General features: G+C 33.0%; 1 protein-coding gene across 1 annotated transcript in view; it reads right to left on the bottom strand.

Annotated features, from left to right (window-relative positions):
* Positions 1-16,471, bottom strand: part of LOC114346228 (protein glass-like) — an 898,758-nt gene that overhangs the window by 283,346 nt on the left and 598,941 nt on the right. The gene's annotated exons all lie outside the window — the stretch shown is intronic.

Raw genomic sequence — 16,471 nt, 5'->3', positions numbered from 1 at the left:
GTCCTTATCTCTTCTTCGAGCATTTTGAGCTTTTTCGATGTTGTATGTTGAGAAGCCGTTTTTTCTTAACGCTGTTTTCACGTTATGCATTTCTTCATTTTGATGTTCTTGGTCTGTCAGTCTTTCGGATCTTGTAATCAAGGTTTTGATGACTGAATGCAATTGTGCAGGATGGTGGTGTGAAGCAGCATTTAGATATCTATCGATATGTGTCGGTTTCCGATACACTGTATGGCCTATGTGTCCGTCTTGTTTCTTTATTATTAACACATCTAAGAATGGAATTTGATCGTTTTCTTCCAGTTCCATGGTAAACTGAATTTTATGGTGGATATTGTTGATGTGTTCTAAAAAAGCCTTTAGTTTTTCTTCTCCGTGGGTCCAGATAATAAAAGTGTCATCCACGTATCTAAGCCACAGTTTGGGTTTGTATTCAGCTGTTTCTATTGCCCGCTGTTCTATTTCCTTCATAAACAAGTTCGCTATTACTGGTGACAGTGGAGAACCCATCGGTGCTCCCTCAATTTGTTTATATCTTTGTTCCTTATAGATGAAATAAGTGTTATTTAAACAGTGTTTGGTTAGGTTTAGTGTATCCGGTGATATTGGATACTTTTTGCTTATGATGTCCAGTGATTCATCTATAGGAACATTCGTGAAAAGTGAGACAACATCGAAGCTGACTAGCAAATGTCCCGGCTCAAGAGTCACACCTTTTATACGCTCGATGAAGTGGCTCGCGTTCTTGACGTAAGACTCCGCTTCTTCCGCGTATGGTTGCAGCTGTTGGGCCAGAACTGTTGGGGTTTTGATCAAAACCAAAATTATTCAACGCGGAGTCAAACCCGGAAAACAACAGAAAGCACATATAGCTCCCGCGGAAACTTCAAGTGTAACATAATTAACCTCTACGGGGAGGAAATTCTACCAGACATCAGAAGATACGAAAAACTACGATCGAAACGAAGGACGTTGTTATGCAACCTTACGTTTTTAGAACGCTGCCGTGACGAAAGCATTATACCGACTTGTATGAAGCTCACTTTTCACAAAAACAACTATAAAACTAAAAACATCTTAAGAAGAGCAAGCCTGGCGCTTATTAGAGAGGCAATCCATGATACCAGACGAGACATAGACAAAATGAATGCAGAATCATTACAGCTGCATCTTAAACTAAGTAACATAATCCATCCAACATTATGGAATTTCTTTGAACAACTGACAAACTTTCGAGCAGAAACAGATGCTGATCTCACTAAGACCAAATAAATTAAAAAGTTTGAAAATTTGTTACTACAACAGCGGCCAAAAAAGAAAGAAAATCCACAAATAGAAACAAACAATTTAGTATATAACTTCTCAAATCTGACACTGGATGAAGCCACGAATAGTGTTCTTGCAAAAGGTTTCAATTTTGCTGTTGCACCTACATACATTCCCGTAGAAAACATCATTACTGAGGTAGAGACTACAATTACTAATCTCCCAGCAGAAACAGCCGAGATCATACGCCAAGACGTATCAAAAATATTAAGAACAGCTAAACCACCAAAAAGAAATTTAACACGGGAAGAGAAAGAAGCCTTACATAATTTGAAGAACAACAAAGAAATCATCGTGCTTCCAGCTGACAAAGGCAACGCTACGGTAGTGATGAATATTCAAGACTACGAAACAAAAATAAACGACATCTTAAATGATACAACATATCAAAGCATCTCGTCAGACCCGACAACCTATCTAGAGAAAATAACAAAAGCCAAGATCAAAGCCTCAAATATCAATAAAGAACAACAGGTCCATCTCATACCTAGAGAGAAGTCATCTAGATGCCCAAAATTTTACGGCCTACCCAAGGTACACAAGGCAGGATTACCACTGCGACCAATTGTGAGTTCCATCGGATCTCCCTTACAACCGCTGGCGAAATTTCTGGCCCAACAGCTGCAACCATACGCGGAAGAAGCGGAGTCTTACGTCAAGAACGCGAGCCACTTCATCGAGCGTATAAAAGGTGTGACTCTTGAGCCGGGACATTTGCTAGTCAGCTTCGATGTTGTCTCACTTTTCACGAATGTTCCTATAGATGAATCACTGGACATCATAAGCAAAAAGTATCCAATATCACCGGATACACTAAACCTAACCAAACACTGTTTAAATAACACTTATTTCATCTATAAGGAACAAAGATATAAACAAATTGAGGGAGCACCGATGGGTTCTCCACTGTCACCAGTAATAGCGAACTTGTTTATGAAGGAAATAGAACAGCGGGCAATAGAAACAGCTGAATACAAACCCAAACTGTGGCTTAGATACGTGGATGACACTTTTATTATCTGGACCCACGGAGAAGAAAAACTAAAGGCTTTTTTAGAACACATCAACAATATCCACCATAAAATTCAGTTTACCATGGAACTGGAAGAAAACGATCAAATTCCATTCTTAGATGTGTTAATAATAAAGAAACAAGACGGACACATAGGCCATACAGTGTATCGGAAACCGACACATAACGATAGATATCTAAATGCTGCTTCACACCACCATCCTGCACAATTGCATTCAGTCATCAAAACCTTGATTACAAGATCCGAAAGACTGACAGACCAAGAACATCAAAATGAAGAAATGCATAACGTGAAAACAGCGTTAAGAAAAAACGGCTTCTCAACATACAACATCGAAAAAGCTCAAAATGCTCGAAGAAGAGATAAGGACCCTACAGAAGACAATAAGCCGATCGGCAAAACCATTCTGCCATATGTGAAGGGTACGACAGAGAAAATAGGGAGAGTGCTGAGAAAACACAACATAGAAACGATATTTAGTACGGACAGAAAGATCTCAACTATTTTACCAACACCAAAGACCAAAATATCGTTAGAAAGCCAAGGTGTATACGAGATTTCGTGTGGGGATTGTGGAAAGTCGTACATTGGACAGACCAACCGAAGAATCCAGGTAAGACGAGAAGAACACCGAAATGCTATCGAAAGGGGAGAAACCACGTCATCCCTGGCTCAACATGTCGCAAATACAGGACACACAATAAACCTGAACCAAACAACGATGTTAGCTAACATCGAAATAAAAAGAAAACGGGAAATCAGAGAATCGATAGAAATTGAAAGAAATCCCAACGGCTTAAACCAAAGAGATGATGCGCAACGGCTTCCTACAACTTGGAAAACGGTATTGAAGAAAAAGACCAAAATAAATCAGGCCGCAACATCCACGCGTAACATCCCGCCGACGACTGCAACCTACACCGGACCAATAACAAGAGCCAGAGTTCGCGCAGGGCAAGCAGCATCAGGATCAACTACATAAGCGACGGTATCGTGAGTAAAAATTCAGTTTACTTCAAGCAGCAGCGAGAAGCGGAACTACCTGACTTGACAATGGCAAGTGAGATCTTGCCGAAACGTCGTCAAAATAATGGTTTTTATCAAAACCAAAATTATTCAACGCGGAGTCAAACCCGGAAAACAACAGAAAGCATATATATATATATATATATATATATATATATATATATATATATATATAACAGGTATATAATCTTTGCTGAACAGTTAGGAAACAAGGTTGAAATATTGGGGTAGCAGCAATCTCAAAGAAAACTCTTTATAATAATTCCAAGCTTTCGATAATGTTTATTATCATCTTCAGGAAACTACAAATATAAATATACAGTATTTAACAATTAGTCTAACTAAAATCAATAAAAATTGTTATCTTTGTGCCATCAAAAATCCAAAACACCATAGTTTTCTCTCACTAAACTAGGTGTCTAGGATCCCCAGAAACACAAAAATAACAAAATATTGCTCTGAGAAATGCAGAGCTAATACTCTCACTATAAACACCGCATATCACAGAACAACCTTACTAAAAAATTATTTATATGTTTTGGTACTTACATTATTTGAGGATGTAGAGCCTAGTTGTTAAATACTGACATAACAATGAAATTTTGTCTTGGTAAATAGTAAATAATATAAATTAAAGTAAAAACTATATAAAAACTTATAAAAATCTGAGTATAAAGCGATAAAAGCTAAAATATTTTTTTAAAAATTATGTATGTCTAATTGGCATTTTACAAAATGTCTAACAAAATGTTATGGATGTTTATTCATTTTTCTTTGAATTCATACGGAAACGTCACATTCACTGAACCAATTACAATTTTGTTATAAATTTCTAATAATTTTGAAATAGGAAAAGAGCGAAATGATAATATAAAAGTTTTAATAAATGCAAAATTGTTTCATAGTCCTTGTCTTTTATTATTATGTAGTATACTGAAAAAATCTACAAATTATGTATCAAATTAAAGAAGAATCTGAATTATTAAATTTAAATTGGTTATTTTTGTCTAAAGTGAGCAAATAAGAATAAATTTCACTGAGATGTCTTACATCTGATTTTTTGTTTATCGAATTTTCTTCTTGAAAGATAAAAGCCATTTCCAAAAAAAGTCTTTTTTTATATGAGTTCTCAGAAGCTAGTACTTTAGTATGTTGATAATCCATTACATGACCCTCTTTGGAAACATGTTCTGCTAAAGCACAACGTTCAGGATGTAGTCTAGAATCACTTTTATGTGAAATTATTCGAGATGATAAAGTTCTCGAGGTGATACCTATATAGCTCATATTACAACTACGACATGGTATATTATAAACTACATTTGAACAAGACAATGCAGGAGTTTTATCTTTCAGTCTAGTAAAAATTGAGTTAATAGATAATGTGATACTATTAGCTATTTTTATGCCACTAATTTGATTAAAGATTCTGCTTAGCTTTGGTGTGATGTTCTTAATGTAAGGGAGTGAAAAATATTTAAAGTTAATGGGTTCCTGGTTTTCTGCAACATTAGTAAGATTATTTAAATTTTGGTTGTTAATATTATTATTATTTGTGTATGAGATGTCAGATGTATTAAAAAGTAATTTCTTTATAAGGGTTTTTGGATAGGAATTGTCAATGAATATATTATATAATATTCTTAGATTTGTATTATGAAATGAGTTGTCTGATATTTTTAAAACCCTTGATTTCATTTGTTTTATTAAATTAACTTTTTGAGAAAATTTATGGTAAGACCAGTAATTCATATACCTGCCTGAGCTTATTGGTTTTTGGTACCAGTCAATCATTAAGGTGTTTGTAGTAGTATTACGAATAAATTTAGTATCTAAGAAAGGTAGAGATGAAATCTATGCTTTGGATGAAATCTTGTTCATCTTCAACAGTTATGATCCTTACATTCAATTTACCTTAGAAAGAGAAGATGAAAATGGTACTCTACCTTTCTTAGATACTAAATTTATTCGTAATACTACTACAAACACCTTAATGATTGACTGGTACCAAAAACCAATAAGCTCAGGCAGGTATATGAATTACTGGTCTTACCATAAATTTTCTCAAAAAGTTAATTTAATAAAACAAATGAAATCAAGGGTTTTAAAAATATCAGACAACTCATTTCATAATACAAATCTAAGAATATTATATAATATATTCATTGACAATTCCTATCCAAAAACCCTTATAAAGAAATTACTTTTTAATACATCTGACATCTCATACACAAATAATAATAATATTAACAACCAAAATTTAAATAATCTTACTAATGTTGCAGAAAACCAGGAACCCATTAACTTTAAATATTTTTCACTCCCTTACATTAAGAACATCACACCAAAGCTAAGCAGAATCTTTAATCAAATTAGTGGCATAAAAATAGCTAATAGTATCACATTATCTATTAACTCAATTTTTACTAGACTGAAAGATAAAACTCCTGCATTGTCTTGTTCAAATGTAGTTTATAATATACCATGTCGTAGTTGTAATATGAGCTATATAGGTATCACCTCGAGAACTTTATCATCTCGAATAATTTCACATAAAAGTGATTCTAGACTACATCCTGAACGTTGTGCTTTAGCAGAACATGTTTCCAAAGAGGGTCATGTAATGGATTATCAACATACTAAAGTACTAGCTTCTGAGAACTCATATAAAAAAAGACTTTTTTTGGAAATGGCTTTTATCTTTCAAGAAGAAAATTCGATAAACAAAAAATCAGATGTAAGACATCTCAGTGAAATTTATTCTTATTTGCTCACTTTAGACAAAAATAACCAATTTAAATTTAATAATTCAGATTCTTCTTTAATTTGATACATAATTTGTAGATTTTTTCAGTATACTACATAATAATAAAAGACAAGGACTATGAAACAATTTTGCATTTATTAAAACTTTTATATTATCATTTCGCTCTTTTCCTATTTCAAAATTATTAGAAATTTATAACAAAATTGTAATTGGTTCAGTGAATGTGACGTTTCCGTATGAATTCAAAGAAAAATGAATAAACATCCATAACATTTTGTTAGACATTTTGTAAAATGCCAATTAGACATACATAATTTTTAAAAAAATATTTTAGCTTTTATCGCTTTATACTCAGATTTTTATAAGTTTTTATATAGTTTTTACTTTAATTTATATTATTTACTATTTACCAAGACAAAATTTCATTGTTATGTCAGTATTTAACAACTAGGCTCTACATCCTCAAATAATGTAAGTACCAAAACATATAAATAATTTTTTAGTAAGGTTGTTCTGTGATATGCGGTGTTTATAGTGAGAGTATTAGCTCTGCATTTCTCAGAGCAATATTTTGTTATTTTTGTGTTTCTGGGGATCCTAGACACCTAGTTTAGTGAGAGAAAACTATGGTGTTTTGGATTTTTGATGGCACAAAGATAACAATTTTTATTGATTTTAGTTAGACTAATTGTTAAATACTGTATATTTATATTTGTAGTTTCCTGAAGATGATAATAAACATTATCGAAAGCTTGGAATTATTATAAAGAGTTTTCTTTGAGATTGCTGCTACCCCAATATTTCAACCTTGTTATATATATATATATATATATATATATATATATATATATATTTATATATATATATATATATATATATATATATATATATATATTTATACAAAGTACATACATATATATTCTCTCAAACATTACTATATATATATATATATATATATATGTATATATATATATAGATATATATATTTTTTTCAACCTTGTTTTGTTGTATATATATATATATATATATATATATATATATATATATATATATATATATTGATACATGTATCCATGTGACTTCCAAAGTAGATTCTCGTAATACGTTGTTACTTCATATATACCGTTATGACTTCCGATTTCGGAAGTCACAACGTTTTGCCTATATTTTTACGAATTTGGCTACTAGATGGTATCAGAAGGCTTATATTAAAAATTTCGCTGGAAGTCATATCGTATCTAACATACTCATAAGATCAGATTTTAGTTCGACGGTATATCACCAGCGCTAGTGTCGCTCCCGTGCTACTATACAGGTTATGTACACAACGCGTAGCGTCTTCCGTATACCACACCGCTCGGTGTGACTTCCGTTTTTTGGCAACCCTGTGTAACGGTTTCCAGACATTTATCTGTTGTAGATTCGCGGTCCTAATCGTACTTAGTGTTTTGTGTGCCTTTTGTTTTTAAACATGAATAATAGCAGATCTGCTTTACTTTTAAAGTTAGCCTTAAATGAAGGTACAATAAGTGATTATATATCTCTATAATTATATATGTTCTGTACTTATTTCAATCTATAATATTTACTTACCTATTTACTTATATAAATTCATTTTTCTCGTGTTTTTGTTTACTTCCTTTTTTACAATGAACTTCTAATTTAATCTACACTCACCGGCACGAAAAACGGGCACCCTAAAAAAATGGGTAATTTTTGATGTCTCGTATCTCCCAAACCTTTGGTCCGATTTAAGTAATGTTTTTAATATGTTATAGCCTTATTATTTAACAATATAGCTATGATAACATTGTTGATAGACAGGTAAATTTTCATTGTATACCGGGTGTACCAATCAAACTGGGTTTTTTTCTCAATTTTCACAACACCCTGTGGAATATTCTAGCCTTTATAAAATATTTAAATTAAAGCCTAACTATAGCTCCAGGTTTTATTAACATTCTGTTTTTTTATTCATTCGCTTACGTTGGATAATAAAAAAGTTAAGGACTTTAACAACTAGCCATGTTCTTTATCGATACAGGTGTTTCTAAATATAAGTGCGACAAATTTTAAGGGGTAATTTCCCCTTTAAGGGGGGGGGCATGAAAAAATAATGATCGTTTGGCAAAATAATTTTATATTTGCAAGCATTTGCGGACATAGCTTTATCAAGTAAACGATCATTATTTTTTCATGCAGAATTACCCCTTAAAGTTTGTCGCACTTATTTAGAAACACCATGTATTGGTAAAGAACATGTTTAATTGTTAAAGTCCCTAACTTTTTTATTATCCAACATAAGCGAATGAATAACAAACAGAACATTAAGAAAACCTGGGGCTATAGTTGGGTTTTAATTTCAATATTGTATAAAGGCTAGAATATTCCACAGAGTGTTGTGAAAATTGAAAAAAAAAACCAGTTTGATTGGTACGCCCAGTATACAATGATAATTTACCTGTCTAGAAACAATATTATTACAGCGATATAGTTAAAGAATAAGGCTATAACATATTAAAGAAATACTTAAATCGGAGAATAGGTTTAGGAGATACGAGCCATCAAAAACGACCCATTTTTTGGGGTGCCCGTTTTTCGTGCCGGTGAATGTATCTATTAAATAATCCAAATTATTTTTAAAAATCTTATTAAAAGCTTAAATACAAGAAATGTTCTCATTTAACGAAATTTCCGAAAATTGTGTATTTTTTTGACCCAAGTAGGCTGAAAAATCGATTTTATAGTTATTGTTATTTCGAAAGTAATAAAACGTGTAAAAATTACAAAAAAATTGAATGTACAATTACAATTGAATGGAATTAAATACACGATAAAATGAATCAAGAGCGATAAAAAGTTTAAAGTAATAAATTCTAGTAATAATATAAAATACAGTAAACTTTCTCTTAAGGGGGTAGGCGCAAAATCTCTGTCCAATGCTATTTAAATACATTTATTTTTTTCGAATCCTGAGAAAACTAATAAATATTTTTTAAAACATACACCCAGAATGAAAGATAACATTATTACGGGGGACCGAAAGTCCCTTAGAATAAAAAAAAGTTTCTTTTGAATGAAATATTCGAAATTAAAAATCACACTAACTTTTCTCTTGTTTTTTCATCCCATTATCTTTATTAAAATAAACATATATTAGGTATATAAGTTATTAAAATAAACATTATATAAGTTTTCAGGGACTTTCTGCCCTCGGTAATAATGTAAGCTTCCATTCTGCGTTTAAATTTTTCAAAAATACTTATTAGTTTTCTCAGAATTCGAAAAAAATTAATGCATTTAATTAGCACTGGACTAAGATTTTGCGCCTATCCCCAACGAGCACCTCCTCTATACGGACGGTATTTAAAACAAAATTCATTTGCCGATATACTGAGCCTGTACTCTTCCGGATAATCCCTTAAAATGATGTGTACCTAAATGAAAAAAAAATACATAGATATTTTTTCCAAATATTTTAGAATACAAAACTACAATATTTATATTTTATTATTTCAAATTAACACAGAGATGACAACGAGTGATTTTTAATAACTCTTTACCTTATCAGCAGTAGGTAATAAAAATCTGGTTCTAGTGTGGGATCCGTCATTAAAATATTTTGTGTGTCGGTCATTAAAAGAAATGTGACACCATAACGCGTTGCTCTAATAATACTTTAACATTGATATTATGTTGTGACTAAAAATGTTAACGGAATGTCTGCTTGGCAAAAGAAAACATCGGCACAATATCAATTTTCTTCTTTGATATGTTACCTATGTGTATGCCAAATTTCATGTCAATCTTAAGTGGTTTTTTAAAATTTACGGGTTTTGCAATATTTTACCGTCAACGAACGGACTAATAGAAGAGGATCCGATATAAGGCCGATCTGCATCGATATATTTAATGGATAACAATAATTATTGGATATGTAATTTAGTATGTTAACAATTATAAAAAACAAGGGGTGCATGATCTAATTTTCTTCTGACTATAATCAATTAATAATTAATAAATGACTTTTATCTACTCTATGTCATATTATAATATATAAATTTTTAGTTTGTGAAAACTGTCATTATAGATAGCAGTGCTTTAAAGTAAGCATGAAGTAACAATGTATTTTAAATGGGATTTACTTTTTCTCACTGTTTTTGACACACTTTCATATAATTAAATATTCTTTCTTAACTTTCGCGTTTCATGGTGATGACATCTTCTTTTTCTTCAAGTGCCATCTCCGCGAAGGAGGTCGGCAATCATCATAGCTATTCGGACCTTGGAGACGGCTGCTCTGAAAAGTTCGTTTGATGTACATCCGTACCATTCTCTCAGGTTGCGCAACCACGATATTCTGCGTCTCCCTATGCTTCTTTTTCCTTGAATCTTTCCCTGCATAATGAGTTGGAGCAAGTTGTATCTCTCTCCACGTGTAATATGTCCGAGATATTCCAATTTTCTGGTTTTAATTGTATTTAAGACTTCCATTTCTTTATTCACCTTTCTCAGAACCTCTTTGTTTGTGACGTGTTCTGTCCATGATATTTTTAGAATTCTTCTATATACCCACATCTCGAATGATTCCAGTTTTTTCATTGATGCCGCATTCAAGGTCCAAGCTTCCATTCCGTAAAACAGAGTCGAGAAAACGTAGCACCTAGCCAACCTTATTCTTAGCTCTAACCTTAGATCTCTTGTGCAGAGCACAAGAGAGGTGATGACATAATGAGCAATAAATTACAAAAAAAAATTTGACAGTTTTGTGGTTTGAAAGAAATTAGAATTTTTATATGTCACAGTTCTAAGAATTGTAGAATAGAAATGAATTCCAGTGACGAAGAGTTACAGTATTTTTATTTGTTTATCGTAGATAAAATATTGTATGAAATTGTGCGTGAAGTACTTTTTGCGAACTTACGCGATGTATAGCACTCACTCCGTTTCATAAATAACTATTTTCATATATTAAAAAAAAATGTTTCGACCCGGGTAGATATTATTCCAGATTTTCAGATTTGGGCACAGAGTTGGATTGTTGGGGCATATATGGAGAGCAGGTAGCGCAACCATAAGCGTAACCAGGATGATCCTAAGGGGGGGGTTACAACTACCTGAAAGGGGGGGGTTACAACTACTGGAAGATCTCTGAGGGCTATGGTGTTAAGCGTATAGAGCTCAAAGTACATCCCAATGGGGGGGGTTACAACCCCCAAAACCCCCCCTGGTTACGCCTATGAGCGCAACAACTATAAACTCAATTTTACAATGGAGACCCGGAGTTAGAAGGAGACGCGGAGGAACTAGAATAAATGGTTACAGGAATTAAAGGAAGATTTATATAGGGCAGGAATTAGAGACTAGCAGAAAAACAAAAGAGGATAGAAAGAAATGGAGAAGCATAGTCAATAGTATCGAGTAGCAGATTGGGAAAAATCTGCTCGAAAAAGATGGATCTAGATAGCTTTTTAGCGGGTAATCCCCACCTGGAGGGTTTAGCCATTTAATTTTTTATTACATATTATTATTGGTACATCAAAAATTAAAAGGACGGTGCCTGTAATAAAATCTAAAATATTAAAATTTTCTATAAGTTCAAATTTATTTATTAACATTTTTGATATAATTTTCATAAATAAATGACTTACTATTAACACTTTTTTAATTAATTCCAATAAATCCATTTTACAGCAATAATAATATATTAGTATTTTTGTTAAAATAAATATCAATCATATCATCATAAATAACACAGGTTTACAAAAAAACTAAATTTCGGACAATTTGACGAAACCATATGACAAGGGGGTTTTTGGAGTGGCTGATCAGAAATCCGGGGTCTGCTCACCTCTATCGCGTCAGGTAAAGGTCATTTCAAGGTCAAATCAAGATAAATCAACAGTCGCTCTGAAAAAGTATATTAGGGGGTTCTTGGGGTCGCTGAAGATGAATTCGGAGTCCGCTGACCTCTATCTCGTCTAGTTCAACGTCATTTTAAGGTCAAATGAACATAAATTGACACAATTGCTCTGAAAGTATAGGGAGTTTTGGGGTCGCTGATCATGAAAACTGCGGTCCGTTGAGCTCTACTACGTCATGTAAAGGTCATTTCAAGTTCAAATCAGGAGGAGTTAACAAAATTGATTTGACTTGAAATGGCCTTTACCTGACGTGGTTGAGCTCAACGGGCCCCAGTTTTGTGATCAGGGACCCCAAAAACACCCTAATATACTTTTTCACAGCGATTGTGTTGATTTATCTTGATTTGACCTCGAAATGACCTTCAGCTACACGTGATAGAGGTCAGCGGATCCGGGATTCGTTATAAGCGACCCCAAAACCCTCCTAATATACTTTTTCAGAGCGACTGTCGATTTATCTTGATTTGTCCTTGAAATAACCTTTACCTGACGTGATAGAGGTTAGCGAACCCCGGATTCGTAACCAGCGACCCCAAAAACCCCCCTAGTCATATGGTTTCGTCAAATAGTCCGAAATGTATTTTTTTGTAAACCTGTATAATCAAAAGAATATCAATATTTTAATTTAAATAGACAACTTTAAAACACAGACAACTGTATTCACAGTAAAAGTTTCAAAAGATCACACATTACGCTCAAAATAGGAGGTAAATCTAGCAGACGAGTCGTTGTGACTTCCAAAATATGACAACACCGCTGGAAGTGACAACGCGCCTTGAACTACCCTATATATGGAAGCCATAACGTATGCTGTACGCTTCGGTATATACGTATATATATACAAAATTTATTTTGGTAAATCCTTTCCCCTCAATAGGTAGACCCATTTTATAAGCCCCCCTTTTACCAAATACACAATTTTTAAAAAATAATTCCTAGTAGAAAAGGTGGAAGTCGGACAGCCTCTTCTGTATACCGGAAGTCACAACTTAACGTGCATCAATATATATATATAAAGATGCATATCTAATGCCTTTATGACATGATGTTTAATTTTTCTATTACGATAAAATTATATTATATTATATTATATTATATTAGATAAAATATAGTATGCAACTCGTAAAGCTTAGATTTCTGAACGTGACTGGTATAAATAACATATTATTTTATGGTCGTAGATAAAATATAGTATGCAGCTCGTAACGGTTAGTTTATGGATTAAATAACATATTCGATACTCCCACACCTTTAACGTATGACAATCTCCAATCAGACCAATGCTAACGAGATGTCACCATCGCTTAAACATACTAAATTATCGGTCGTAGATAAGATATAGTATGCAACACGTAGAGCTTAGATTTCTGCACGTGACTGGCTTAAATAACATATTATGTAAAAGTAGAAGAATAGACAGTTGACAAAAAGAAGAAGAGCGTTCCGTGGCGACTAGCACAGAACGGAAAATTGTTTTATTTTTAATTTATTTACTATTTTAATTTAAAAATAGCGTCATCTGGCGGCTAATAGCTAAACTACGGTAGATTTCTTTGACGTAATGTCAAGGAAAATTGGATCAAAAATGGCGAATTTAAATAAAAATACTGAAATGGAATAAAAATGGTGAATTGGAATAAAATAACGAATTGGTGACTCCATCTAGCGGATAATAGCTAAACTATGGTAGATTTCTTTGACGTAATGTCAAGGAAAATTGGATCAAAAATGGCGAATTTAAATAAAAATACTGAAATGGAATAAAAATGGCGGATTTGTGGCGCCATCTAGCTAAACTATGTGACGTCAGCATCTATCTCACTCTTACTCATTGGAAAGGTACTTCTCTCTCTAAAACATTGATTTCCCTATCTTGGTAGTCATGCCGGCATTCCCCTTCTACTCAGTTCCTCAATTCAAAATCATTAAAATTAAAAACGTGATCAAGTTCAACATTTCAGTTCAAATCTGGGTTTCTTGTTTTTCAAGAAGATAAGTCTAGTGTTACAATCTTTCAAGAACAAATATAAGCAAACCACGCCCCATATGTTGGGCGCCAAAATTATCACCCTACCACACTATCAAAACGAATGTGGATAGGGCGACAAAAGCATTTGCGGCTAGCTTTTAAAGTAAACAGTGGAGACGGAGTGGGTCCGTTAGCTAAAACTATTTAAAAATGATGGAATTTAGGGCGCCAGTCAACTCGTACTACAAATGCTACAAAGAATTCACCCGATTTACCAGTTGACCAATAAATCTCGTTATAGGTTTACTTACATCTATTTACTGAACAGTTGCAACACAAATAAGTATGAAAATAAACAAGTACAGTCATTGGTAGTATAAAGTGGCTAAGGAAACGAATATCAAATTAATTTAAATTTACAGATTAGTTATATTTTAAATATTGGCGATACTAGTGCCTACCCTATAGTTGCCGCATGAGCTAATGAGTGCCACTAATACAAATCTAAAAAGTAAGGTACTATACTATATTGACCTCTATAATAAGTTTTATGTGTATTTATGACTATCCCCAATAACTTCTAATAATAAAAAAAACAAAGAGAACACGTTAATTTGTTAACAAAAAAAAGAACCGAAAATGTTTACTATCATTAAATATATAAAATAAATAGGACAAATGAATTTAAATGTTTAACATTGTTATAAAAACCTTATATCCTCCATAGTCTGGTATCAAACAACAAATCGTTAGTAGAAAACTTCTTCACCACATATACTTGTATCCAATGACGATCCTTAATATCCAAATATAACCAAAACATCCACAAAAAGTAAAACCAGAAACCAAATACAAAAATCCAACAAAAAAACTCCAAAAACGAAAACTCCAAGTAAAACAAACTCCAAAACGCCAAAAAAAAACCCTAAAATAAAAACAAAGCTAATTAGACACTTTATTACAATGAATTTATTTAAACGTTTATTCTCGGTTGCTAAACCCATTGCCTCCTCAATTCCCAATTGACAGTTGCATCCATCGAAGTAATATTGTCATCTCGTACGGTGCTATGAATCACTAAATCTATTCCATATCAATAAATCTATTTCAACTAGGTTCTTCTCGTAACACCCTGTCACAGTATATAGGTTTATACAACAATCAGTATAGTCACTTGCCGTGAAGTACGTTATGAAAAAATGTTCCATTTTTCCCACTGCGCTTCGAGACCTTGCAGCCGGACGCAAGCGCATAACAGCGTGTGTTATACTGCTCAACATTATTTTTGATACACTGCTCGAAAATAAATAGGACAAATTTGAAATATTTTTCGAAATAAGGAATACTTTTCTACAATTAACGTTTACGAAGCTCTTGACAATTTATCGATAGTTTCATAAATAATTATTACTGTTGTTCTGAAGACTAAATGTATCAGCTTTAATGGATTCATTGAGATTATGTACCTACTATTTTCAACTAAATAATTTTTTCTATATAAACAAAATTTTGGTCTAACAATGGGCTCTACTTTATCTTCATTGGTCTTCTTCTTCTAATGCCTACTCCACTAATGAAGGTTGGCTATAACCACTGCAAATTAGTTTCATTATTAGCGAATATATTTATGGATTTCTAAAGAAATATTGTTTTCACTCAGTTTTGAAAAAAATGTGAAAGCGTTGAATTATATACGTCCCTCTGTCCGTAAACACAACTCCTCAGTCATTAAACCAGATAGAATGACAAATGAGGTGTCGGATGAAAGCTTATAATCCAAGGATGGTACTAAAGGTGAGATATTTGGCAAAGGACTTCCAGTTTTAAAAATGCAATCGGAAATACGGTTTTAAATTCTCCGGGATAGTACAAGCGATATATTATTCGACGCGTCGTAGCAAGAGGAGTCTTCCTTCTTGTAGGTAGGCTTTAAAGACTGTTTCTTCTTCAATATTAGCCTCCTAAATTGTTTAAATTATCGCACCATCTTTTTCTTAGTCTGCAAATACTTCTTCATCCATTTGGTGACTTATCTCGTGCTATTCGTACTATCCTATCCTCTGCCATTCTACTAATGTGTTCGTTCCACTCCAGTTTCCGTTTTGTCACTCATCCATTTATGTCTTCTACATTGCATGATCTTCTTATGTTTTCGCATCTCTCTCTATCCAACAGACTTTTCCCTGATATTCGTCTAAGTATTTTCATCTCGGTTGTTTCTAGTAGTCGTCTCGTTTTAGATGTGTCAGGTCTTGTCTCTGCCGTGTATGTCAATATAGGTCTAATTGCTGCTTTATAGATTCTTGCTTTTGTGTCTTGTCTTAGGTGTTCGTTCTTCCAGATTGTGTCATTAAGAGATCCCAGCGCTTTACTTGCTTTTAAGCTTTGTTGTCGTACTTCCTCTTCAACATCTCCGTAACTGGGT

This window comes from Diabrotica virgifera, chromosome 5 (assembly GCF_917563875.1).
Source record: "Diabrotica virgifera virgifera chromosome 5, PGI_DIABVI_V3a".
NCBI lineage: Eukaryota > Metazoa > Arthropoda > Insecta > Coleoptera > Chrysomelidae > Diabrotica > Diabrotica virgifera.
This window is presented reverse-complemented; position numbering and strand designations above follow the sequence as displayed.